The sequence below is a fragment of the Ascaphus truei genome, chromosome 16, assembly GCF_040206685.1.
Source record: "Ascaphus truei isolate aAscTru1 chromosome 16, aAscTru1.hap1, whole genome shotgun sequence".
NCBI lineage: Eukaryota > Metazoa > Chordata > Amphibia > Anura > Ascaphidae > Ascaphus > Ascaphus truei.
In genome coordinates, this window is record NC_134498.1 from 40,318,306 (window position 1) to 40,344,143 (window position 25,838).

At 42.0% G+C, this 25,838-nt stretch overlaps 1 long non-coding RNA gene across 1 annotated transcript; it reads right to left on the reverse strand.

Moving 5' to 3' along the window:
• Positions 1 to 1,111: 1,111 nt before the first annotated feature.
• LOC142467702 (uncharacterized) lies at positions 1,112 to 14,266 on the reverse strand. The gene is made up of 4 exons (XR_012788482.1): positions 14,184 to 14,266; positions 4,438 to 4,589; positions 1,640 to 1,800; positions 1,112 to 1,463 (listed from the first exon to the last, which is right to left on the reverse strand). It is a non-coding gene; the product is annotated as an uncharacterized LOC142467702 (long non-coding RNA).
• Positions 14,267 to 25,838: the final 11,572 nt, after the last annotated feature.

The window sequence follows — 25,838 nt, forward strand, 5'->3', positions numbered from 1 at the left end:
CTCATGTACCGGTGTGTGAAACCAGCTGCAATTCATATGTAATCACAGCATAGAGGTGAACAGAGGGGGTTGGGTCGGGCACAAAACCAGATCACAGGGTCATGGTAGGGTCAAGTCTTGTGGGACGGCTTCCAGGTGGTAGAACCAAATAAAAGGTCAGGGTGGTGTCACGTCTTTGGGGAGGGACTACAGTTGTTACAAGCTGACAAGGTGATCAGAAGTTCATCACATTCATTTGAAATGGTAATTATCTGAATAATTTCACCCCCCAGGCCACTATAGATGAAAACGTACGTTAGTCATTCGTTCAGTCATATCTTATTTTTACCTTACAGATATGCCAACTTATCATACCAGTACCATCTGTGAGCGACACACTGCATGTGTTGATGAGTGTCAGCCACATTGAGCGCTACACCTGCTTCTCTTAAATGTTCAGACAGATCACTAAAAACATTCATTCACATTTCCACAATTAGGTACTGAATTATAAGCAGAGTCAACTTTACTGTCATGGCAGTGATGTACATTATTATTGTTAGATTACTACACAACATATGCAGTGTATGAACAACAGAACACTTAATTTTACAACGCATTCATGCATGAACATTTTATGTTGTATGGTGTTTAAAATAAATGTGCCGATTAGGTTCACATGAACATTTGTTAAGATGGATAATATTCAGATTGGCCGAACCATATAATTGTCATTTCGTTATGTGATGCTGATATTTAGCCATAACTACTCCCACTACAGATACTTCATGTTAATTATGTACACATGACAATTAAATTCTGATGTTATTCTTCTATATAGTTGCTCCTGCAGCTCCTGGGTCACCTGACACTGAACATGTCTCATCACCTTGCTCATCAAGGTCATCATCAAGAATGGAAGGTGAGTGTATGAGGTGCAGCGCATATAATGTGTACATTTGAATAATTTCATTTGCCATGGAAAAAAAATACTCACATGTAATAAACTTCACATCAGTTATTGTCACAGAAGATGTAGTGTTTCCTGACAACATGTATTGTGTGTGTTTTAAACTATCAGCTAGGAGTTGTTAGGTTACAACAACCTTTAATTCATTCTTCTTTCACACTGAGTCGAAACATCATTGTTACTTCAAGCATCATCTTTTAATTGGACAGAAATTATAAATTATGGAAACATGTTATGTGTTACACTGAGAACAACTATCATTATAGTGAAAACAAAGTGAAAGTTCCATGGCAGTTCATAATGTCTTTCTTTATTTGTAGAACCAGATGTTGCCGCTCAAGGACAAATTCACTCAAGTGACCATGAAGATGTTCCCACTCCTGGATTAACCCAGCATTCAAGTCCTCCTGCTCGTGACACCTACTCAGCTATTGCAGCTTCTGAAGAACGAATCTTGGGCGAAGAAAATCGGCGCCATTCAGAAATGATGTCAGTGCTTGAAAGGATGCTGTCACTGCATGAAAGGATGCATGAAAGGTCAATATCAGAACTGTCACAAATTCAAAAAGTCATCATCCAAGTTCCTAAAGAAATCCAAAATGTAAACAGGACATTACAAGCACTAGTTCTCAATGTAAGCCAATCAAATCAGTTGCGGAGTATAGCAAGAGAACAACAATTCCACTTTACCCCATCAGAGGATGGATCTTTACATGCTGCTACTTTTTCTCCTGAGTCATCAGTTCTTCATTCCCCAGTTCTGGATGATACCGGTACAGTAGGTGCAAGTTCTGTGCAGGTCCCTGTCAACATCCAACCGCTTACATCTGTTCAAAATATGGAACCGACACCTACAAATGAGACACGCAAAAGAAAGTTAGGGCAACAATTACTAATAACCAGCTTTTGGAAAAAGATTAAAACACCAAAACAAGAAAGTGCTCCACCATCAGTCTTGCAATGTTTATCAACTGTTTCACAACTGCCACAGCCCACACCCAGTGCCCCTGAAGTGCCACAGCCCACACCCAATACCACAGAACTGCAACAGGCAAGTACAAGTCATACAGTTAAGGCAAGAGTACTTGGGAGAGGGAAAAGGCAAACACAACAGCCAACAAGCAGGCCTGTGACTCGCTCTCAAAAGGATAAACAAAAATAAATAATCACATTCACTAAATTTGTTGGTGTCCTGGTGTTGTTTAATGCAGACTATTTCATGCATAGTGTATGTATGATCATGTACAGATGCTTGATAACATTCAAGTATGTCCTAGTACACATGATTGTTTAGAAATGCTCACTGACTGAATGAAGGCATATTTGATAACATATGAGTATGTATTAATCATCAGTTGATTAATGGTACAACATTATTACACACTTGGCATGATATTGGAAGATGACATTCACTTAGCTCTTGTTCAAGATGAGATGTGTGTGGGTTATTTTGGTAATGTAGATAGTCATTTCATGCTAATATTAGTGTCATACAACTTTAAGTAAGTACCCATAGAACAGTATACATTTTTATGTTATGTTTTCTCGTGTCTTAACTCTGTAAGACATTACTTACCTTAATCTTCTTTCATAGTTCATAATGTTGGCATGTGATCATGTATGATTTTTGGTTACAATAACAGATCTGTCAGTGTGTATGAATATATCTGTAGTCTCTCTGTATCTCTATCTATATATGTATATACACACACACACACATACTGTGTGTGTGTGTGTATACATATAAAGATATATATATATATATATCTATGTATGTATATTTATATATATTAACTGATAGAGTTCAAAAACCATTTTTAACATGGTTCCCTATATATATATTTATTTATATATAGTTGTCCTATAATAACCAAAAATAATTATATATATATATATATATATATATATATATATATATATATATATATATATATATATATATATATATATATATATATATATGCCACTGTTGTCAGCAAACAGGCCTTGTGTTAATGAGATATAAATGTTAGGCCACTTGCTAAAATTATGGTATCAGTATGATTGAGCCCCTAATTCACTCAGCTGTATTTAACTTTGAATATGATTACAACAAGGCCTACTTACACACATCAATGCCTTTAGTTTAGCACTCTATATATAATATATATATATAATCTGAATGAACAGTACAGGCCTTCATGGCTGCAAATAGGCCTTGTTTGTTGTTAAATACAACTTCTACACAGCTGACTCAATTAGGCCCTCAAACATACTCACCCAGTAAGGTTATAAACTGTAATGAAGTGTTAAGACAATTAAAACAAGGCCTGTTTTATATATATAGAGAGAGCAACGGTAAATATTACTGTATGTTCATTTGCATGTCTTATATATATATATATACACACACACACAGACATATATATATATATACATACTATATATATACACACACACAATATATAGTTAATTATATATATAGATATATATAAATATATATCAACATATATATTTATCTAATTATATATATTTATATAGATATCTATATCTATGTATATATCAAGAGAGACAAACAGAGACAGTCAAAGAGAGAGAGAGAAACAGAGAGAGAAACAGAGAGAGAAACAGAGAGAGAGAACAACAGAAAAAGAGACAAAGAGAGAGATGTGTGTGTATGGTTAAATCTAGCTAAGTGTAAGCAGAAATCTGTTCATCATAGCACTGTAGATGTTTTCACACACATTGTTATTCTAATTAAAAGAGTCAAGTTGTTTTGCACATGTTGATTGCCTAAGCCGAAAGTAAAGTTTCGATTCCTGAGAAAAAAGTATCTTTCACAAAGAGCTTCAGTCAAATATTGTAACAAATTTCTTGTGGGAGAAAACCTAGGCGTATAACTGCTAGGTTGTATTATAACCTTGGAACAAACGCGAAGATAACATGTAACTATTCACACATTCAGCAGACATCCATATGCGTTCAACTTAAGACACTGTACACTTGAAGAGAGAAGAAATGGCAGAAGGTTCCACATTGCACAGCCATCCACGTAAATCATACAAATTTATGATTTATGAAGCAATCGAATCAACGCCAGAGAAAAAGGGCAACCGTGGGCAAAATCTATGACTTGATCCAAAAGAAATATCCATACTACCAAGAACCTGACAAACAATGAAATTTTAAAACTTCAGTACGATTCACTTTATCCGCAAATGAATGTTTTGAGCGTGTCCATGATCGGCTAGATCAACGATATGGATGCTGGCATGTTGCGCCATCATTTAAACTTACCATGGAACATGGAACATATCTTCTGTTAAATAGCATATTTTTGCCTAATACCAGTTACACTGAAGCCGCACCGACTGTCGTGTCTGCTGATATACCTGCACCCTCCATTCATTAAGACCAGATGCAAGATGGACATAACTACTATGATATGTATCCAAACTTATATGGGCAATACTAATGTGGATGTGAAAACAACCAACAACTGTACGTACCTCCGGACGTCTTGTTTGAAGAAGCCACTGCAGATGCATATGACGCCCTCATGGAGATGTGTGTGATTCAGGATTCAATGGTTGCCTCAACCATGGATGATACTGTTGTGCCTTCCTGGAGCGAGCAGTTGCAGCCAAATCAGTTTTGACTTCTACAAGAATGGTAAATACAAATTTCGTTAGGCCTTTACTCAAATTATATATGTGTACATTAATAATATACACCATTTGTTAGCCAAATGAGTGTGTACAGCTTAACATTGCAGACAGCCTTACATGTAGCGTGCACAAAGACATTATTTCCTATAACAATGTACTACATGACGAACCATTAGTACACATTGGTGACGGAGTCCTAAATCATAGATGATTATCGCTTTTAAAGTATCATTTCAACATGTTACACTAACTGTAACACACACACACCTCATTGTTTAGCATTCAACATATAAAAACAAAGTGTCGCCCACATATGACGTGGGAACCTGGTCACGTCCCAAGGCATCCTTAAAAAGCTTACAGATGCAAGCCCCACCCCCAACCGACATGCGCGCGTGAAAAAGTATTGGCTGTGCCCGTAGCTTATTGTTACGGTCAGTGCAGTGTGTCATGCGTGCGCGTCGGTGGAGCGGTGCGTGCACAGCGCTGGAGGACAATGTTCCTTCAGTAGGAGGGGTGTTTGCGTGCATTTCACGGTGCCTTACCATGACGTCACATGTATTTTGTTCGCTCATTGGCTGGTTGTCCATTTTTGCCGTGGGCACACGTCCGTTTAGAAAGTTTAGATATGTATGTGTGTTGAAGTGAATTTGTTTGGCTTCCATATCATAACTTTCAGCCATGATATGCGTAATGCTTGCAGCACCATTGAGGGACATGTATTGAACGCACAGCGTACACATCGTTTTGCGCATGCGCTAAGACTTAGTCCACACATTTGTGACGTGCGCGCGCAACAGACGTTGTGCGCGCACATTATTATGTATACAGGCACCGGAACAAACATATCAGTAGTAATGCCAGCAACGCGATTTGAAAAATGAGACAGTTCTGTATCTGTAGTTTTATCCTTGCAGTTTAAACATATACGTAACTTATGCGTGAATATCCACAATCATATAGAGATGTGTTAAGCGTTGTCATGCTGAGACATAGATAAATGTGCCATCTTTGAACATCATGTGTTTGCTGTATTTCACAGATGTCGAGGATGAATACATGGGACCAATGTATGATTTCAGATGGGCCAATCGTTACATTAGATGATTGTGACGACTAGCGAACAACTATTATAATAAATATGTAACAATGCTTTCAATGATTGGTGCGCAGATTAACAATCACTACATAATGTTATCCTAGTGTGCAAATATTTACTATGCACTTAATTATCATAATGATGTTGCTAAGCACTGTCGTGCCGATTTTGAGCACTTATCGGCGCTTACTGAATCTCAAATCCAATTTTGGCGGGAAAATGCATATAAAAGCCTTATCGGTGCTTACTGCAGGAGGCCCTTAGTCACAGTCAGGGAAGAGTTGAAAAGAACTCCTACGCAACATTCTTGTGAAACTAGATATAGAGATGGGTGAATTTTTTTGGATGCGCCTCGGATCGGCTGCGAATCAGTCTCAAAAATGACGATTCATCTGTCCGGATTTTTTTTTATCACTGATAATCCAATTATAGCCTACATGTTTTTTTGGTTTGTTAAACCAATATGTATTTGAAGGCCAAGTGTGAAATATTAATAATTGTAAATAATCTAGGCAGTGCTCTGAACTTGCAGAGGAATTTGACTTGTTATGAGTGTGTTGCACAAAACAGTTGTATACTGTATACTGTAAATGTAGTCACAAACATTGGAAAGTGCAATTAACTAGACCGACAGTATACAGATGCGGTCAGATTCATCTCCACCCTGCCCCGCACTTGGAGCAGATGAACCATGTGGGCTGAACCCAGCCAAGTGCCGAGCAGTGGGGAAATTCCCCTCAGTATTAACAGAGCGGTGGTCCCTGCTTCTGAATGGGACTCCCGCTGCGTTAATCCGACCAGATGCATCAGTTTGGAAGAGCTGTGCAGTGAGAGCAGAAGGAATTAGTCCCTCTCTCTGCACAGCTCTAACAGGCGATTGTGCTGTTTTTATTATTTTTTTTATTATACGATTGAAGCAGGGGGTCTCCGGAGCTGAACCACATGAATTTCAGCTCCGAGTACCTCCTGCTTCCCGAGGTACAGGTCTCTTCCGTATAGGGTGCCGATATTTCCTGCAAATTTAAACGTCCTCGCCATGGCCCACGTGACCAGGACATTTAAACAACTTTATGTGAATAAACTTTGAGTGGAGGACATTTCTGCATTTTATTTTAGTGGGTTATTCACTTATTTTCAATATTTGTTCACCATCACTAGCCTTTTTAGATGTGCAAATAATTATTTTAAATGCACTTGAGTCCCTGTTCATTTTTTAGATTCATAAGTCACTTTCTGATCACTTCTCACTGTTTAATGCAGGGTATCACTGCTTTCGTTCACCACTTTGTTGGTTTATAACACAGTACAGGTATTAACTATTTAATGTACTTGTATGAGAGCGCCACCCTGGATATTTGTATCTCTATCCCATCACTTGGCCCAACGTCCTTGTTAGAATAAACTGCACTCACATCTCTCTGTGCCTCCAATGGTCACCAGGATGTTATTGATGTTCTTACAAGGAAACTCTGCTCCTCCTTTGCTCCATGCTGATCAATGAATGATAACTCCTCCTGGCTTCAGCATTTATAGTTCACCATCATTCAGAGTATTATGATGTCACGATGAGCTCATGTGACCTCGTAATGCTGTGGTCAGCTGCCTAGCTATCTACAGTAAAGGCAGACAGTATTTTGACCAATGGGTGATGATGACAACTCCATACAAATGGCAACAGATGCAACTTAGCCTCATCCTCCCATTCTGATGTCACTGATGACCTCACACTATTCTGTAAAGTGCTACACACTAATATGTAAAGTTTTTTTTACATACCCTGGGAGTTTTGCGCATTTAAATCCACTGTCAGATCATTTATGAAAACTGAAAACTGAAACTTAAACTGTCAATAGTCACATTTAAAAAAAACTAAGTGTATATATTGCCCAAGCTATTTCATGCGTTCTTATATATCAGGAAAGGGAAGATTCTGGGGAATTTTCCATCATGTCTTTAGCAAACATATGCCATTCATTATACTGTAGGGTGGAATTACATTCCCATCTGGTAACTCAAAGCTGCATATTTAAATGGATTTCAATAATGATAATTATTTAGAAGTATGCTTTTTACCAACAATGTCAAAATAAATTTGTCTGTCCACAGCTGCAGCATAAATAGCATCAGCAAATTATAGAAAGCAAAACACTCAACTGTGTGTGACTAGTAAGACATGCTTTGATTTACTAAATAGAGCTAGGCCTTATCCTTTCTTAATGTCTATACACTATAACTCCAGTCCTCAACAGGTCAGGTTTTCAGGATATCCCTGCTTCAGCACAGATTGCTCAATCAATGGCTCAGTTCAAGAGCCTGCTTCAGCACAGGTGGATCAATCAGTGGCTCAGTCAATGACTGCGCCACTGATTGAGGACCTGTGCTGAAGCAGGGATATCCTGGAAACCTGACCTGTTGAGGGAGGGCTTGAGGACTGGAGTTGAGAACCCCTGCTATAAGGCGTGATGAGAGCATTTAGTGAAGCCCAAAGTGGTTACTGACTGCATAAAGGCAACAAAGGTGTGTTTGGATGCACAGATGTTTTTTGTTTTCTGTTTTTCCAGACCTTAAGTGAACAGATTTACATATACAGCAGACAATATGCCATGTATTTCCTATTCTGCATGCTAAAAAGGGGATGGGGATGGGGGGTGGGGTGAGGGGGGTGGTGGTGATGCACAGATAAGCTTTCTTTGATACTTTTAACAAATCACAATCTGATAAAGATGGGGGGGGGTGCAAATGTCTATATTGAAATAGTATGAATACTGTAATGATGTTGGGGCTTTTCTTTGCATCTATTTGGAATCTGCATTACCTTGAAACAGGCCCCTTATTCCATGTTCTGTGCAGGGATGTTAACTTCCCACTTTAATTTATTTATTTCAGGGGTGTCAAACTCATTTAATATAACGGGCTAGATCAGATTTAATTGTACTTCATTTGTCTCATACTGTAAGTACCATACATATTAAAAATACGCCAGCTTCTCCCCACATGCTCCCCTCTTCTCCACCTTCTCCCCCACCTGCTCCTCTCCAGCTTCTCTTGCACATCCTCCCCTCCTCTCCAGCTTCTCTTGCACATCCTCCCCTCCTCTCCAGCTTCTCTTGCACATCCACCCTCTTCTCCAGCTTTTCCTCCCCATACTCCCCTCCTCTCCAATTTCTCCCACATAAGTTCCCCTCCACACCAGCTTCTCCCCCACACGCTGTCCTCCTCATCAGCATCTCCCCACAAGCCCCAGTCCTCACCAGCTTCTCACCCACATGCTCCCTTCCCCTACAGTTTCTCCCCCAAATGCTCTCCACACCAGCTTCTCTCTCATATGCTCCCCTCCTTACCAGCTTCTTCCCCACATGCTCTCCTCTTCTCCAGCATCTCTCCCACATGCTCCCCTCCTCACGAGTTTCTCTCCCACATGCTCCCCTCCTCACCAGCTTTTCCTCCACATGCTCCCCTCCTCACAAGCTTCTCTCCCACATGCTCCCCTCATCTCCAGCTTCTCCCCCAGATGCTCCCCACCTCTCCAGATTCTCCCCCACATGCTCCCCTTCCTCACCAGATTCTCCCCCACATGATCCCTTCCTTACCAGCTTCTCCCCCACATGCTCCCATTCTCTACAGATTCTCCCCCACATGCTTCACTCCTCTCCAGCTTCTCCCCCAGATGCTCCCCTCAACTCCAGCTTCTCCCCCACATGCTCCCCTCCTCTCCACATCTCTCCCACATGCTCCCCTCCTCATCAGCTTCTCCCTCACATGCAGTCTGGGAAACTCCAGTTTCCCCTCCACTCCAGTTTGTCCCCCACCTCTTGGCTTGTCCCCCACCTCTTCAGCTTGCCTCCCACATTCTCTTCTCACCGTCTTCTCCTTCACATGCTTCTCCTCTACATGTCCCCATTTTCTCTCTCCCTCTTTATCTCTTATGCTCACCCCCCACTCTTACTCTCCCTTCTCACTCTCTTAGGCCGCGCTTCTAGTGCTGGCAAGGGAGACTCAACCGATGACATCACCCGTCGCCATTGCGAAAGTTGAATTTGAATTTTAAGCGACGTCGCTGGCTACAAGGCCAATAACGTCAGAAAAGGGGAGGGCAGAGGCACGAAGAAGCTCCTGATTGGCCGCAAGGGGAGACCGTCGCCGAAAAAAATCAAATAACAGTAAGTACCAGATTTGTGGTTGCACTGTCGCTTTGTCGCCATCGCGTGCACTATAAGCATCGATGACTCGACAATGCATTTGTTTTGCGCGACGGTCGCGTCGCCGTCGCCGGCACTATAAGCAAAGCCTTACTCTCCATCCTCTCTCTTACCATCTCACTCTTCCTCCCCCCACTCTTACTCTCTCTCCCCTCTCTTACTCCACCCCTCACACTCCACCCTCATTCTTTGTCCCCCCTCACTCTCCTTCCCCCCCACTATATTGCTGTCCCTCCTCACCCTCACTCCATCCCCCCTCACTCTCCCTTCTCACCTTTCCTTCCTCCCTTACCTCCCCAGCAGACTCCACGGCTCACAGAGCAGATTGCGCTGATCCAGAGGAGGCACAGCGGGTGGGGAGGGATCCGGTGTGTAGGAGAGACAGGAGGAGGGTGGGCGAGGAGACACGAGGTCACCGCAGCAGGCTTCCACAGCCAAGGCTCGCCGAGCCCTACTATTGGCCCGTCATTCTTCGTGATAGTCCCTACTGTAGTTAAGGCCCCTCCCCCATGCCGGCTTTTCCCCATATCCCAGCAAAGATGCACCCCTGAGCTGGCCGGAACAAAGCGTTCGGTCAGCCGGGTGAGGTCCCGCGGGTGTTAGAATTGACACCCCTTGGATTATTTATTACAGAATTTTTGTTTACAATAGCTAGGGAAATGTGGTAGGGTACAAAACCGAAGAAGGGAAGGGAAAGGGTAGGTTGGTAAAATTACTGCATCATTGTCAAAAGTTTCTACTTTTTTAATGGAAGTTGAATAATCATTATCCCTGCATCTCACTATATTGAATATAGGGCAAAGACTCTTGGATGTTTTGCAAAGCTAGGAATGAATCAATATACCTCAAGCCATATATTGTTTATAACTATTTTCTTTGTAATGTAATTGTATGTATGTATGTATATCTTTATTTGTATAGCGCCAATAATGTACATAGCGCTTCACAGCAGTAATACACGTGACAATAATATAAATAACAAATAATATAAATAACACATAATGGGAACGTGCTTCCGACATAAAAGTAATATTTTGGTGCAATTTTTTTCATGAAAGCTGGCACAGTAAAGTATTATTTGTCAGGTTTTTAAAAAAAATCTAAATTTCACACAGGAAAAAAAAAGGGGGATCAATTAGCCAATCAGAGTAATATGTTCTAGGCCGATCTATCTTGACCATCAATTATATATCTGCCAATGATCTCCTCTATAAGAATGATGAGTCTGTGGCTTTTTGCTGATTTTCAACAGTCAATCTATATAGATGGGGAGATATTTTGATATAGTGGAGTCACCTTATTGAAAGATATGTCTTTTTAATGGTGTGATTCACTAAAATGAAGAGGTCAGGGAAATACAGTGTAAGATGAAGAGGTTCTCAGTTGTGAATTACATCATCTTATTGATTCGTAATTAAATCAGATTAGCATGCATTGCTAATTATTTGTTCTTAAAAATGCCCCTTACACTACATAGCATGTGCCTTGTTGGGCATAAACATAGGGTTCTGTGTTTGAAATGCAAAATGTTGGTGCAAAGACATTATTTTGTTGCACCGGCACCAGGATGTGTCTATGTATTAATCTTAGCTGCACTATCTTTGAGGTATGTCTGTGGCGAGATGAGGGATTTATTGGGCATATTGGTACAGGTCTTGCTTGTTTTACTTTTCGTGATGGTTTTCTACGTTGGTTTTCTCCATGGTGGCGTAAGTCTGTTTGCCAGCATGTACCAAATTCTGCAAGAGTAGAAATACACTTAATTTTGTCGTTTTACAGAAAAAAAATATAAAAAATGTTTTACGCAGATGCGTCAGCACAGACCACTTTTGTGATACTGTAACCTCCTGCTGTCCGGCCTTCCTGCCTCTCACCTGTCTCCCCTACATTCTATCCTAAACGCTGCCGCCAGAATAACTCGACTCTTCCTAAATCTGTCTCAGCGCCTCCCCTGCTGAAATCCCTCTCCTGGCTTCCTATCAAATCTCGCATCTCGCACTATATTCTCACTTTTAAAGCTTTACACTCCTCTGAACCTCCTTAAATCCCAGCCCTAATTTCTCACTATACACCATCCCGACTCTTGCGTTCTGCTCAAGGATGTCTTCTGTCTACCCCCTTTGTATCTAAAGCCCTCTCCTGCATTAAACCTTTCTCACTGACTGCCCCACACCTCTGGAATGCCCTTCCCCTCAGTACCCGACTAGCACCCTCTCAATCCACCTTTAAGACCCACCTTAAAACACACCTGCTTATGAAGCATGAGTAGCTCCGTGGCTGATACTTTACACCTCATAGGCACTTACCAGAACACCCTCCTATTGTCTCTGTACGTTCTTCCTACCAATTGTGACATCCCCACTATATGAATACACCCCATGTGTGTTATGCAATACATATTCACTTGCGCTATCATTACATCTTCATATGCGCTGCTGCAAATAAGTAATTCAATCTATATGTCTATTAATGGCTGACAATTATAGCCAACCGAGAGGAGTCATTTCCTCCTTCCTACCTCCCTCCCCTCTAGAGGGAGTGTTTACATGTAATGAGCTATGATTGGCCGTCAGCCACCTCCAATGGAAAGATGGCATGGGTTACCTCGGCAACAAGAGCCATTTTAACAAGAGGAACGAACTCCTCATACCTCCCTCCCCTTTAGAGGGAGTGTCTATGTGTAATGAGCCAGGATTGGCTGCGAGCCACCTCCAATAGAAAGTTGGCATCGATCGGTTACCTTGACAACAAGAGTGAATAAAAACTTACCTAATTCACTTGGAACCCACCCCCGATGAAGCCTGTCATGGTGAAACGTACTTAGGGTACGTCTGACGTCACCATCACGTGACGTCGGCTCATCAGAGTGGTGAGGGCTTGTGTACCGTCTGGGTGCTTCGTAGACTGCATTCGTGGGCAGCAAGAGCACCCAGACTTTAGTGTCAGTTTGTTTTAATAAAGAGTTTGTGTCTATATTCGTTGAGTAAGAGGTTAACTATTTAGATAGTGTTAGGGCTGTATATATGGCTGCTCTTGACATAGATATTTATCTATACAGCTAGGATTCATTTATCCCCCCTCTTACTCTGTGTAAGTTTATAGCTATCCCCACTCAGCCTCCTTGCAGGATTTGATTGTAAGGGACTAGTGATATATCAGTATCCTTACCATACTTACCTGTGTGACACTTCTCCTACACTTACAAACCATCAAAGGGTTAAATAGACTGACAATAGGGTTTATATATAATCACCCTATGTACTACCCCACCTCTCCGGTCCTTTTATTATTTTAATTAATAATTTGTCCTGCATTTATGGTTACTCCAAACAGTTTCATTTTAAGATTACATAATAAATATTAAGTTTTAATTAGGGTGTACTCTCTTAGTTCCACTATATAGGGATTCTGCCTCTCCTCTCACTTAGTTTATAATCTATTCCCTGTGAGCACCACCCCTTCTCTATACTGTTTGGTGTATTAATCCCTCTTCATTCGCTTGAGCAGGGTATATCTGCTATACTACAACTGCAGATTGTATTTGTTTACATATATTCTTCCTACCAATTAGATTGTAAGCTCTTCGGAGCAGGGACTCCTCTTCCTAAATGTTACTTTTATGTCTGAAGCACTTCTTCCCATTATGTGTTAGTTGTATTATTTGTTATTTATATGACTGTCATGTGTATTACTGCGTTGAAGCGCTACAGATGTAGCTGCTTGTTCTCTCCCACTTGCCAAGGAAAATGTGTGGCCATCTCACGAGATTACCACGAGATGGCCAAAGATTTACCTTGGCAAGCGGGAGAGAACAGGCAGATACAGCTGTATGTACATTAATAGAACTATATAAAGACAGACAGACATACATACATACATACTGTACATACATACATACATACATACATACATACATACATACATACATACAGCGCTAATTGTGGTGCCTTGCATTTTCTCAATTTTCTTCTAATTTCCCCCTTGCCTTCATGAAGTCCTTATTCCAGTTCACAATATCACATGTCTGAGACATGTTTGCCACCCTGTCTTTCCCTATTATCCCCTAGCATACAGTGTTTGCACTGGAGCCAGGGATTCTGGGTAATGACGTGCAAATGAGCACACCGTGTCCCGTTTGGCTTTTGTTAAGAAAATCTAAAATAATTGGAGGACAGATTCAGGTCATAGAGCCCAAAGAGAAGGTATATGATTACAAAATCACTGAAGATCTGATATGTTCATCATCAAATTGAATCAGAAATGCAAAAGAACCTCTATTTATACAGTACCTGAAGTGTATTGAAAACATTTTATCCACATGGCTCAGAGACAAATCTTTCTCCGTACAGTAGATTTGAGATTGTTATTTCCTTGGAAAAGATAAAAACAGTAATTATTACTTTTGTAATGTTCCCTACTGCCAACTGCAGTCCTCAAGGGCCACCAACAGGTCAGGTTTTCAGGATATCCCTGGTTCATCACTGGTGACTCAATTAAGCCACCTCTGCTGAGCAGGGATATCCTGAAAACCTGACCTGTTGGTGGCCCTTGATGACTGGAGTTGGCCACTCCTTCTGTAAGTTATTTTGCCATGATCTTTCACATCTCCAAAACACTGCACTGTAATGAAGGGCATGTTTGGTGCCCTATAAATAAAGGATGGCAATAATAATCATTAAAATTATAATAATGCACTATATATATATCTGGCATCAAGAAAGGAAATAATGTAGTATCACCTTAAATAAAAAGGTCTACATTCTCGTGATAAGAAACAGGTGACTTTTGTACCAAAGTTCGAATTCAGCAAGTGAACGCCACCTTAATCGTGGAATCAATGGGGTTTAAAATGAACATCTGATAATGTTTTTGTTTATTTGATTTTTTTTTTTTTTTTAAATGAAAACATTGAGAAAATAATAAATGGTTTAAAATTTTCAAAAATTAGCCAATATTTAAAAAAAATAGATTTTTTTTTTTTAAATAGAAAATCAAAAATGAAGAAATACAGGGCAGTGATTTACAGTGAACAAAGCATTTTCTCTCATTTTTTACCCTAAAGGTGCCTTCAAAATGTATGCGAATTTTCAAAGAGAAATTGAAAATCTGAAACTAAAAGTGTAAATAGAATTTTAACACCCATGATCTAAATACAGTTGGTTTTAAAGCTAGTACAAATATTTGTTTTGTGAAATGCATTTCATTAATAGTGAATGAGTTTAGTGCAACTGAACATAAATAACAATCTGACAGATGGCTCTATGAAAGATGAACCATATCCAAAAGCTATTTTCCATTTCAAAGAGTAGGTTGAACAGGTTTTTCATATTACCTGTATTGTTTATGCCTGGATGAAAACATATAGTAACATTTTTATTTATGACATTTATAAATGAGCTTTTTAAGGTATCACTCACAAATTAATTTTTGAACAAGGGTTAAAATGAATAGATTTCTGATCGCTTTTTCCAGGCATATGGATATGGTAATAATATTTTAGCAATGCGGGTTAAATATTGTTATTCTGCTTTAAATGTTTCAGGAAATATTTTCAGTAATGTTTGTATGTTTTGAAGTATTCTTCTTGAAGTTTCATGAATTCAATAATGCAAGTTATGTTCAGACACAAAAATACACTTTTGCTTCTACAGTACAAAGTATACTGATTTGCTGTGGTTTAAATTTTCCCACGTTTGTGACACCAAGCTTTGAATTTCTCTCTCATTCTCTTTTTTGCCTGAACAGTAGAGATGGGTGAATATTTTATCTTTTATTTTTTTTAAAAAAAATTTGCAGCCCATAAAAGCAGTTGTTGTGGGTTTTAGTCCTTTTGGGTGTGACACCATTCCAGTATTATGTTTGTGTTATGCGTATCATATCTTTATCGTTGATATGGAAATCCTTTTAGGAAGTGTGAGATAGGATTCAGTGTGAGATAGTATCCAGTAGCAGCCACCGCCCCCCCCCCCCCCCCCCCAGTAGCAGCCACCACCTCCGGCCCCCCCAAAAGCAGCCACTGGCCCACCTACCCTCCCAAAGCCACCGCCTCACCCAGTAGCAGCCACTGAAAAGCCACTGGCCCACCGCCCTCCCAAAGCCACAGGCTCACCCGCCCTCCCAAATCCACCGGTCCACCCGCCCTCCCAAATCCACCGGACCATCCGCCCTCCCAAATCCACTGGCCCACCTAAAGCCACCGCCCCCCCCGCGCAGCCACCGGTCATGACCTGAAATCATCCACAAGGTAAGTCTGATTTTTATTTGTATTGGAGGTGTATTTTTATATATATATTGGGGGGGGGGGTATATTTTTATATGTATTGGGTGGGGATGTATTTTTATATGTATTGGGTGTTAAGTAAAAGTTGCGCGCAAATATTTTTTCCCGTGGTAGGTGCGCTATGGGTTGGGGGGGGGGGGGAGGGGGCTGCTCTTTTCATTTGTCCTGGGCCCCATGATTTCTGTACTTAATTAAAAGTCTCTTGCTCTCTCCAATCAGCAGGAAACAGATTTGGACTGGTTTGTCTATTTCTACTAAACACTGGCATGAATGAACTGGAGAGATGATGGCCACCACAGGAGTATGAACTTTCACAAGTATGTGGAAGTTTTAAAAATGTTGCCAAACTCCAACAAATTTGTACATCTGTAGTTGTGGTCAGCTTATAATAATTTTACCATTATAGATGTATACTTAAGCATTGCAAAAATAATGTAAACTGTGAACGTGATAAAGAAAAAATGAGTGTTTTCGCTACACACAAGAATTTCTAATTGTCTGTAGTTCAACGAGGCTCCGTTTGTCAAATTTTTTAAGTGCAAGTTACAATTGTACATAAGCTGTGAACAAATGCTATCTAATGCATTTTCATTTTAGCAGACAGTGTTCCCTTCTGAACACAGAAAGCTGCAGTGTTCACATGTTTCATTCTCTTTATGTTTCCATTCAGCTGGAAATAACCCAGAAATATTTAAGGACACAATAATACAGATTGCATTGTGTAGCACTCTTGGGAGTAAACAATGTGGGTATGTTTGTTTCAAGTACACAACTTGTTCAAATGGCTCGGTACTTAGAACACAGTGTGTCTCCATTACATTTAAGATTAATTTTGCAGCTGTAGCAATGCTGTGTTAGGGCTGTTATATACAGTGTGTGGACGTGCCTGTGCGAAGGCGCGTGCACATGCCGCACACGTTTTGTGTGTATACTGTGTGCGAGTGTAAGGTACTGTGTGTGTGTGTGTATGTATATGTGTGTATGTGTATGTATGTGTGTGGGTGTTTAAATGCGTTTTCAAATAAATAAATAAATGAATCCTTTAATAATATTTTTAATAACATTGTACATACACACACACACACTGCTGCGGCCAAGTTTATTCGAGCATTTGCCCGTTCTTGGCCGCAGCAGTAGCCTGGCGCGCGCCCGAGTGTGACGGGCGCGCGCCGAAGCAGCGGAAGAGCGCCCTCCGATCGGGGCGCTCTCCCTACCGCTACCGGGTCCGCCGGGTCCCCCGGAACCCCCTGCCGCCGTCCCGCAGATCGCGGGACACCAGGGCTCCCTCGGGGAGCCCTGGAAGCGCGTGCAGGGGGCGCAGGCTCCCGAAGACGCGTGACCGCGCGTCTATGACGCGCGGCACGCCGAGGGGCAGCCACAAGCAAGCCGGGAAATATCCCGGCTTGCGGTACCGACCACACTGCAATAAAGTGTGTCGGTACTGTACACACACATACACACACACACACACACACACATACACACACATACACACACATATACACACACATATACACATACATACACACACATTTACACACATACACACACATATACACATATATACACACATACATACACACACATTTACACACATACACACACATATACACATATATACACACATACATACACACACATTTACACACATACACACACATATACACACATACATACATACACACATACACACACATATACACACATACACACATATACTTACATTTTCAGCGGCGGTAGCAGCGCAAATTCCTTTTCTCATCTTCCCCCCCTGTCGGCCGGTTCCACGCTCCCTGCCGTGCGCGCGCGGCACCATTATAGAATGGCTGACTAACCTCAGACCACTAAAACTGCCGCGCGCGCGCTGTAGAACCGGCCTTAGGCCTCAATTATACCAGAAACTGCAGAGCTGCAAAGAGATCCTGTGATGTCATCGTAGCGACGTAGCGGCGATACATGTGCACATGCAGAATTGATTTGTAGCGATACTGCAGGGAGACATGGCCAGATAATGTCTCTATCTCATATATATATATATATACACATACACAGGTTGCAGACATGTCTAAAACATGCAAATGAGCATACAGTAATATTTCCATTTGCTATATGCTTTACTGTGGAGGGTTTTTGTCACTTTTTTTTTTTACCCACCATAACTTCACTAAGTGTATGCATATATATATATGTGTATGCATATATATATGTATATATAGAATGGTATCATCTATATTTTTTGATTATATATATATATATATATATATTTATATATGTATATGTATATGTATATGTATATGTATATATATATGTATATATATGTATATGTAGAGGTATAAGTACCGTGTTAGCTGAGCTTCAATAATCAAAAAATAAATAGATGATACCGTTCTGTGGCTAACGAAATGCTTTTATTTGTGCGAGCTTTCGAGATACACTGATCTCTTCTTCCGGCGATGTTACAATGAATGAAGCAAGCAAAAGGTATACTTAAAAACAATGTCTCAGGAATGTTATCTGTGCTAGTCCTTCCCCCGGTGTGGATGTGTTTTATGGCTAAAGGTGTCAAAAGGTTCCTGAAAGCAAGTGATGTAAGAGTGTGTGTGTGTGTGTGTGTGTGTGTGTGTGTGTGTGTGTGTGTATGTGTGTGTGTGTGTGTGTGTGTATCTGTGTGAATATAAATGAATGGAGAGCCCCCAGTATGTACAGTGCTTTACAAAAGGTGTGTGTGGAGTGGGAGTGGATATAAATGGTGTGGGTAGGTGTGGAAATGTGAGAGATTGTAGCACAACTAAAAGTGTGTGTGGATACTATGTGGTCCCTATTGGTGTATAGGGATGGAAAAACAAGGAGTATTAGTATGTGTAAGAGACAGCTGTGTGTGCATACATATAGCACAGTATGTACAGACATGGTCTTTAGCGCTCATGGGAAGAGAGTCCACTTATGTCAGTAATGACTCATAACATTTCCATCTCTGTTTAGGCCACCGCTAAGTGTCCCGAACAGTTGCATGAATACAAATGTATGCAACTGTTCGGGACACTTAGCGGTGGCCTAAACAGAGATCGAAATTTTATGAGTCATTACTGACACAAGTGGACTCTCTTCCCATGAGCGCTAAAGGCTATGTCTGTACATACTGTGCTATATGTATGCACACACAGCTGTCTCTTACACATACTAATACTCCTTGTTTTTCCACTTTGAAAAAGTCACCCGTGTGTGACGAAACGCGTCAGGGAGCGTCAACACGAAATACGCATAGACACTACATCATCACGGAGCGCAGGAGCAGACCGACTCGAGCGCCAGACGCCACAGAGGCCTACCAGCAAGGAGTTATTCTTTGGGATCTCTGGAACTTGTTGCCGAACCATCCACTTACCCTGGACATTTTGATAGATTGCGGTTCCTTCATCTTCGAGATCGAGGGCCTTCTAAAGATATCGGGTGGTGGTGATATGATCACGAAATGCTTTTAAACCTTGTACCCTTGTGAGTGCATTTCCCCCCCCCCTTCCCCCACCCCTTCCCCCCTTCCCCTCAATAAATTTACGGTTTTACACTATGGGGCGTGCGCTCTCTCCTCTCTCCTTTCTGCAGATTCCTTACGGATGTGGTTAATCCTCTTGAGAGCAGCCGGAGACCCCTTGCACCAGCACCTATCTATATTGTTGGACTATTGCCCTAAGGACTGGTTTTTACCTTCTTCATTTCTTTTTGTTTTAATATTCTTGTTTATCACAGTGTATGTCAATAATAGGTTGTTTATTTATTTATTTATAATTTTCATTCACATTCACCTTCTTGAAATATTTGCATAGTCACTTAGTTAGTTATATATTTCAATATTATTCATTTATTATATATTTAGTAAATTTAGTATCAACTATTATATTTATTTAGTATCCACTAATATTTTTATATATCTTTTACACATCCTTCATTTATATTAATACTTTCACTAGGCGCTGCTTTATTGCTTTTTTGTTTGTCTTTGATATATATATATATAACCCTGTTTCCTCCCACCCCCCCAATCGCAGATAGGGTCTATTATGGGGAAAGTTACACTGGTTACTTGGAGTAGTGTGGTGCACTTCCACTGCAGCAAGGGATTCTGGGAAATTACATGCAAATGAGCACACAGTGCCACTTTTTGCTTCAAAAACCATTTTTAACATGGTTCCCTATAGGCTTAAGCTTGCTGCATGGTCACAGCTTTGAGCACAGCCAGGGTTAAGGTGCATACCCAGAAAACCACCCACAGACAGCGGTTGCAGACCTGCCTAAGACATGCAGATGAGCATACAGTTGTATTTACATTTGCATATTTGCTTTGCTGTGGAGGGTTTTTGCAACTTTTTTACTCACCATAACTTAACTCAGTATTATGGTTGGCCTATCCTTTAGCTTCTTTGCATACCCAGTTAATGAGACCCATTAAGGTTGAATCAGCTGTCTGTGGGTGGTTTTCTGGGTATGCACCTTAACCCTGGCTGTGCTCAAAGCTGTGACCATGCAGCAAGCTTAAGCCTATAGGGAACCATGTTAAAATGGTTTTTGAAGCAAAAAGTGGCACTGTGTGCTCATTTGCATGTCATTTCCCACAATCCCTTGCTGCAGTGGAAGTTCTGTGTGCTGGGTGATAATGGGGAAAGGCGTGGTTGCAGACCTGCCTAAGACATGAAGATGAGCATACAGTTGTATTTACATTTGCATATTTGCTTTGCTGTGGAGGGTTTTTGTCACTTTTTTTACTCACCATAACTTAACTCAGTATTATGGTTGGCCTATCCTTTAGCTTCTTTGCATACCCAGTTAATCAACCCCACACTGATGAGACCCATCAAGGTCGAAACAGATGTCTGTGGGTGCCTTGGCCCTTTGGCTTAGATCATGGCGATATGAATGCTCCTCTTGGCCTGCACAGCTATGACCAAATGCAGTACCATCCTATCTGGGGCTTCAGGAGGAAAGGTCTGTGGCAAGCATTTGGCCCTCTAGCTCCTTGAGAGGTGGTGTCCAGGCCCCGGACCACAGAACCCCTGAGCCTTCGGGCTAAGGGGGGATGGCATTCGAACAACCCTCGAAAGAGGGGAGATGATGCGAACTCCCTTGCGGGCCTCGGGCCAGAGGGAGGACGAGACGGATGTCCTGAATCCTAACGGAGGAAGGAATCATGTCCCTGGAGACCTAGGCTTTCGGGCTGAAACCTTCAGGGAAACTGTGTTCTGAGGGCGGGTCTGACTTCGGTTGGACAGTCCAAAGGCATGCTCCCGAACACTGAAGTGGTTTGGGACCCGATGAGCGAGAGGGGCAACCCTCTCGGGAAAAAAAAAAAAAAAAGCTGTCTGTGGGTGGTTTTCTGGGTATGCACCTTAACCCTGCTGTGCTCAAAACTGTGACCATGCAGCAAGCTTAAGCCTATAGGGAACCATGTTAAAAATGGTTTTTGAAGCAAAAAGTGGCACTGTGTGCTCATTTGCATGTCATTTCCCAGAATCCCTTGCTGCAGTGGAAGTGCTGTGTGCTGGATGATAATGGGGAAAGGCGGGGTTGCAGACCTGCCTAAGACATGCAGATGAGCATACAGTTGTATTTACATTTATATATATATATATATATATATAATATATATATATATATATATATATATATATGTGTAGCCCTGTCTGGTTTGGGCTAATATGTAATTAATCCCTGGTAAGGGCAGGTTTGTCAGGAGTGATCATGTGTTTTCCCCACCTCTTTGCAGCCCAGTGAGTCACAGAGAAGGTAATGTAATCAGGGTTATTGTCCAATCAGGGGCAAGGGGCTGGTTCTTACTGAATCTGTACTTAAGGGGATGTACTTCCTGAATTTAGTTAGTTGCCTCTACCGTGAGGGAGGCTGGTCTACCCGATAGCAGTGTGCAGGGCTCTGCACACTGTGTTCCCTCCCTTAGGGGAGAGGTGAGAGACTGTTCCCCTTACTCTATCAGAGAGTAAAGGAAGCGCTAGGACTGCTCCTGGTGCCCTCTGGCTGGGAGTGTAGTCCAGGGACATCCTGAGGGTGCAGGCCCTAGTTCTGCTGAGTGACTGCTGTGCTGTGTGCATAGTGAATAAAGAAATACTGTTTAATATACTTCTGTCCTGAGATTGAAATCTATTGCTGCTGCCAGAATCACTCTACTCTTTCCTAGATCTGTCTCAGCATCTCCCCTCATGAAATCCCTCTCCTGGCTTCCGATCAAATCCCGCATCTCACACTCCATTCTTCTCCTCACTTTTAAAGCTTTACATTCTTCTGCCCCTCCTTACATCTCATCCCTAATTTCTCGTTATGCACCATCCAGACTCTTGCGTTCTTCTCAAGGATGTCTTCTTTCTACCCCCTTTGTATCTAAAGCCCTCTCCCGCCTTAAACCTTTTTCACTGACTGCCCCACACCTCTGGAAAGCCCTTCCCCTCAGTACCCGACTAGCACCCTCGCTATCCACCTTTAAGACCCACCTTAAGACACACTTGCTTAAAGAAGCATATGAATAGCACTGTAGATATTCTGAACACGATACATAAAGCTTGGCCCCCTGCAGACGCACTTACCAGAACTCCCTCCTACTGTCTCTGTACGCTCTACCTACCTACCAATTAGACTGTAAGCTCCTTGGGGCAGGGACTCCTCTTACGAAATGTTATTTTTATGTCTAAAGCACTTATTCCCATGATCTGTTATTTATATTAGCTGTTATTTATTTGATTACCACATGTATTATTACTGTGAAGCGCTATGTACATTAATGGCACTATATAAATAAAGACATACAATACAATACAATTGGGAAGGAGAAAGAGACTCTCAAGCAGGGATTTCACCCCATATCCTGGAGGCTGCAAGAGATGGATGTGCTGTCACTGTGAGTACGAGTCAGGTTAAACCCCAGAAGCCTGTCCTGTTGTTATCCTCTAACATCATGCGGGAGACTCAGGGCTACTGTTTATCAGCAGGTGTGTGCTGGGTGATAATGGGGAAAGGCGGGGTTGCAGACCTGCCTAAGACATGCAGATGAGCATACAGTTGTATTTACATTTGCATATTTGCTTTGCTGTGGAGGGTTTTTGTCACTTTTTTTACTCACCCTAACTTAACTCAGTATTATGGTTGGTATATATATATAAAATCCAATGCACAGCCGGCACACCATATGCAAGTAAATAAGTTTTGGTGCGTATCCCTTAAAGCTTCTCGGCCTTTTGGCTAAGATCAAGTGTAGTGTCTGTCCTGTGAAGGATGGCACTAGTTGCATCACTTTGTCTGGTCATGGGCTGAGAAGGCGGATATGTAGCCCGGGCTATTTTATCACGGCACCCCAGGAGTGGTTAACCTGGTGGAGTCATTTGCTGCTACACTGCACAGCACTTGACACTTGCACGGATAATTTGCACACCCCTACATTTTTCTGCACTGGCACCCCTTATTGCCTTCCGCTGAGGGGTTCGCCACAATTTTTTTACCCGCCAGGCTTTCGGGTCTGGCGTGCACTTGTGCACACTTATTTTTGTTGTTTCGTTTGAGCACCTCCTGCACTGCATCACACAGCGCACTGGAGCACTCGCACCATCAATTTGTTTTCCTTTTTTTTTTGGGTTATCAGTCACCTAATTTTCTTCGGAGAATGCAAGACTGTGTGCTGGTCGATGGTCGCCATCCCTCGGGAGAAGATTGCGGTGGGCGAGTAGGCGTCAGCCGAAAGCCCTAAAGACTTGGACCCTCCTGCGGCGTCTGCTGCACTAGGAGGGAACAGGATGGACGTTGGATTCTTCGGATGACGACGTCGGTGTAACATCAGAACTTTTCCTGGCCCTCGTGGCTGAAGAGGACTGACTATGTCATGGACTTGCAGCTCTCCGGAGCCTATAGTCACAAGTGGAGCGCACCTGATCTCACAGCGTGGATCACGAGCACGGTAAAAAAAAAAAAAAAAATAACAGACCATACGATACCGGTTGCAGCACGACATCAAGGGACAGCACGCAGGTAAGTAAATCATGAATTTTCTATATTTGATAGAAGACACAAAAAACGACGTTTCGGTCCCCCAGTGGAGGATTTCATGTCCATGTGTACAGACTCAATCATGACGCAGGATGGAGCTGCCAGGACTTCAAACCTGCATGGGTAAGTAATGGGTGTGTGTGTTGCTGCTCCTCCTGCTCGCGCGATGTCCCCGTGGCTGGCTGCCCGCGCAGGGCGGGAGGTGGTAGCAGGGGGTGTTCCTTCCCCCTTCGATCCCCGTGGCTGGCTGCCGTGTTCCTTCCAACCCCCGACCCCCCGGTCCCCGTCACCATGCCCCGCAGTCAGCCAATGCGAGAGCGAGAGGTGTGGCCGGCTGCCAATGAGAGCGCATATTGCCACCAACACACAATTTTTGACTATATATATATGTGGGTGATTGGTTTGTTCAGATGCACTGTGATTGGCCCGAGGAAATCACGTGATGCGGCTCTAGTCTATGAAAAACAAATTTTCAGATCTCTTCAAGAGACAAAAGCTTTGCAGTACGTCCCGGCGCTACCGTCGCGATTGGTATCTGCCCTTTCATTGTGTTCTATTGCTTTGTTTTGAAGCTGCACGGCGTTGCGCCCTGCAGCATCGTCGGCGATTTCTGGTATAATCCTGGCCTTAGTCCGCTCTTATAGTCCTGGCGACGGCATCCATCGCCGTTATCATAGCAATTTCTGCCTATAATGTAGGAGACAAGCAGTCCGCCCTCATTGGCTGAACCCCTCACGTGCCCTCTGACATCACGTGGCAGTCGCTAATACAAATACATTCTCATTGACTTCAGCGATTTTAGTCGCTGTTTCGCTGTTGCGCATAATATAGGCGCACACGACGGATTGCATTAACTTGTTTTGACATGGCGTCGCGTCACCGTCACCATAGCCAGGACTGTAAGCGCGGCCTTACAGACAGATAACCGCTGGATCATTTCTAGTGCCTGCTTGTGTGCACAGTACAGTTGTAAAGTGGGGCAATATTGATGTTGTGCACATGCAGATGTCTTTATGCTATTATATGGCTTATTATCTTTATATTCAACTATTCTATATTGATTAATTTTACACCATTGTTGGTTTTTTTTGCATAAATGTTTAATAGAATGCTTTATGGTTTCTGGAAGAACATAGTGGCCTATTCTAGTAGCTGCGAAGTGTGACAAACCGCTTCTAAAGTGCCCTTTAGAAGCAGACTGGCATGCTTTGCTATTCTGTAAGCCCTTTCACATCTCCATTCTCTGTCTAAACAGCTTTTTTTAGAAGCGGTTTCACTCTAGCTCTGACAATCTGATTGGTTTGTCAAAAAACCCTCAAACTCAATTTTTTTGTCAACAACTTCTACTGTCTTCTCCTAGCTCCGTTGTGCAAACTGCTTATAAAAACGCGCAGTTTTTTAACACCCACTAAAGGGGGGCGCGATTGGGTTTGTGAGTTACATCCAGAGCCTGAAATATGGGTATGGCTGAGAGAGCAAAACCCATAAGTCATGTAGTATAGTGTTAATAATGTTAAAGCATTGGTATTTTGACTGTTCATACAGTACATTGAATACATTTTTCACATGTATTTTCACATAACGGAATAGATTTTATTGCACTCATTATATATATATATATTTTTAC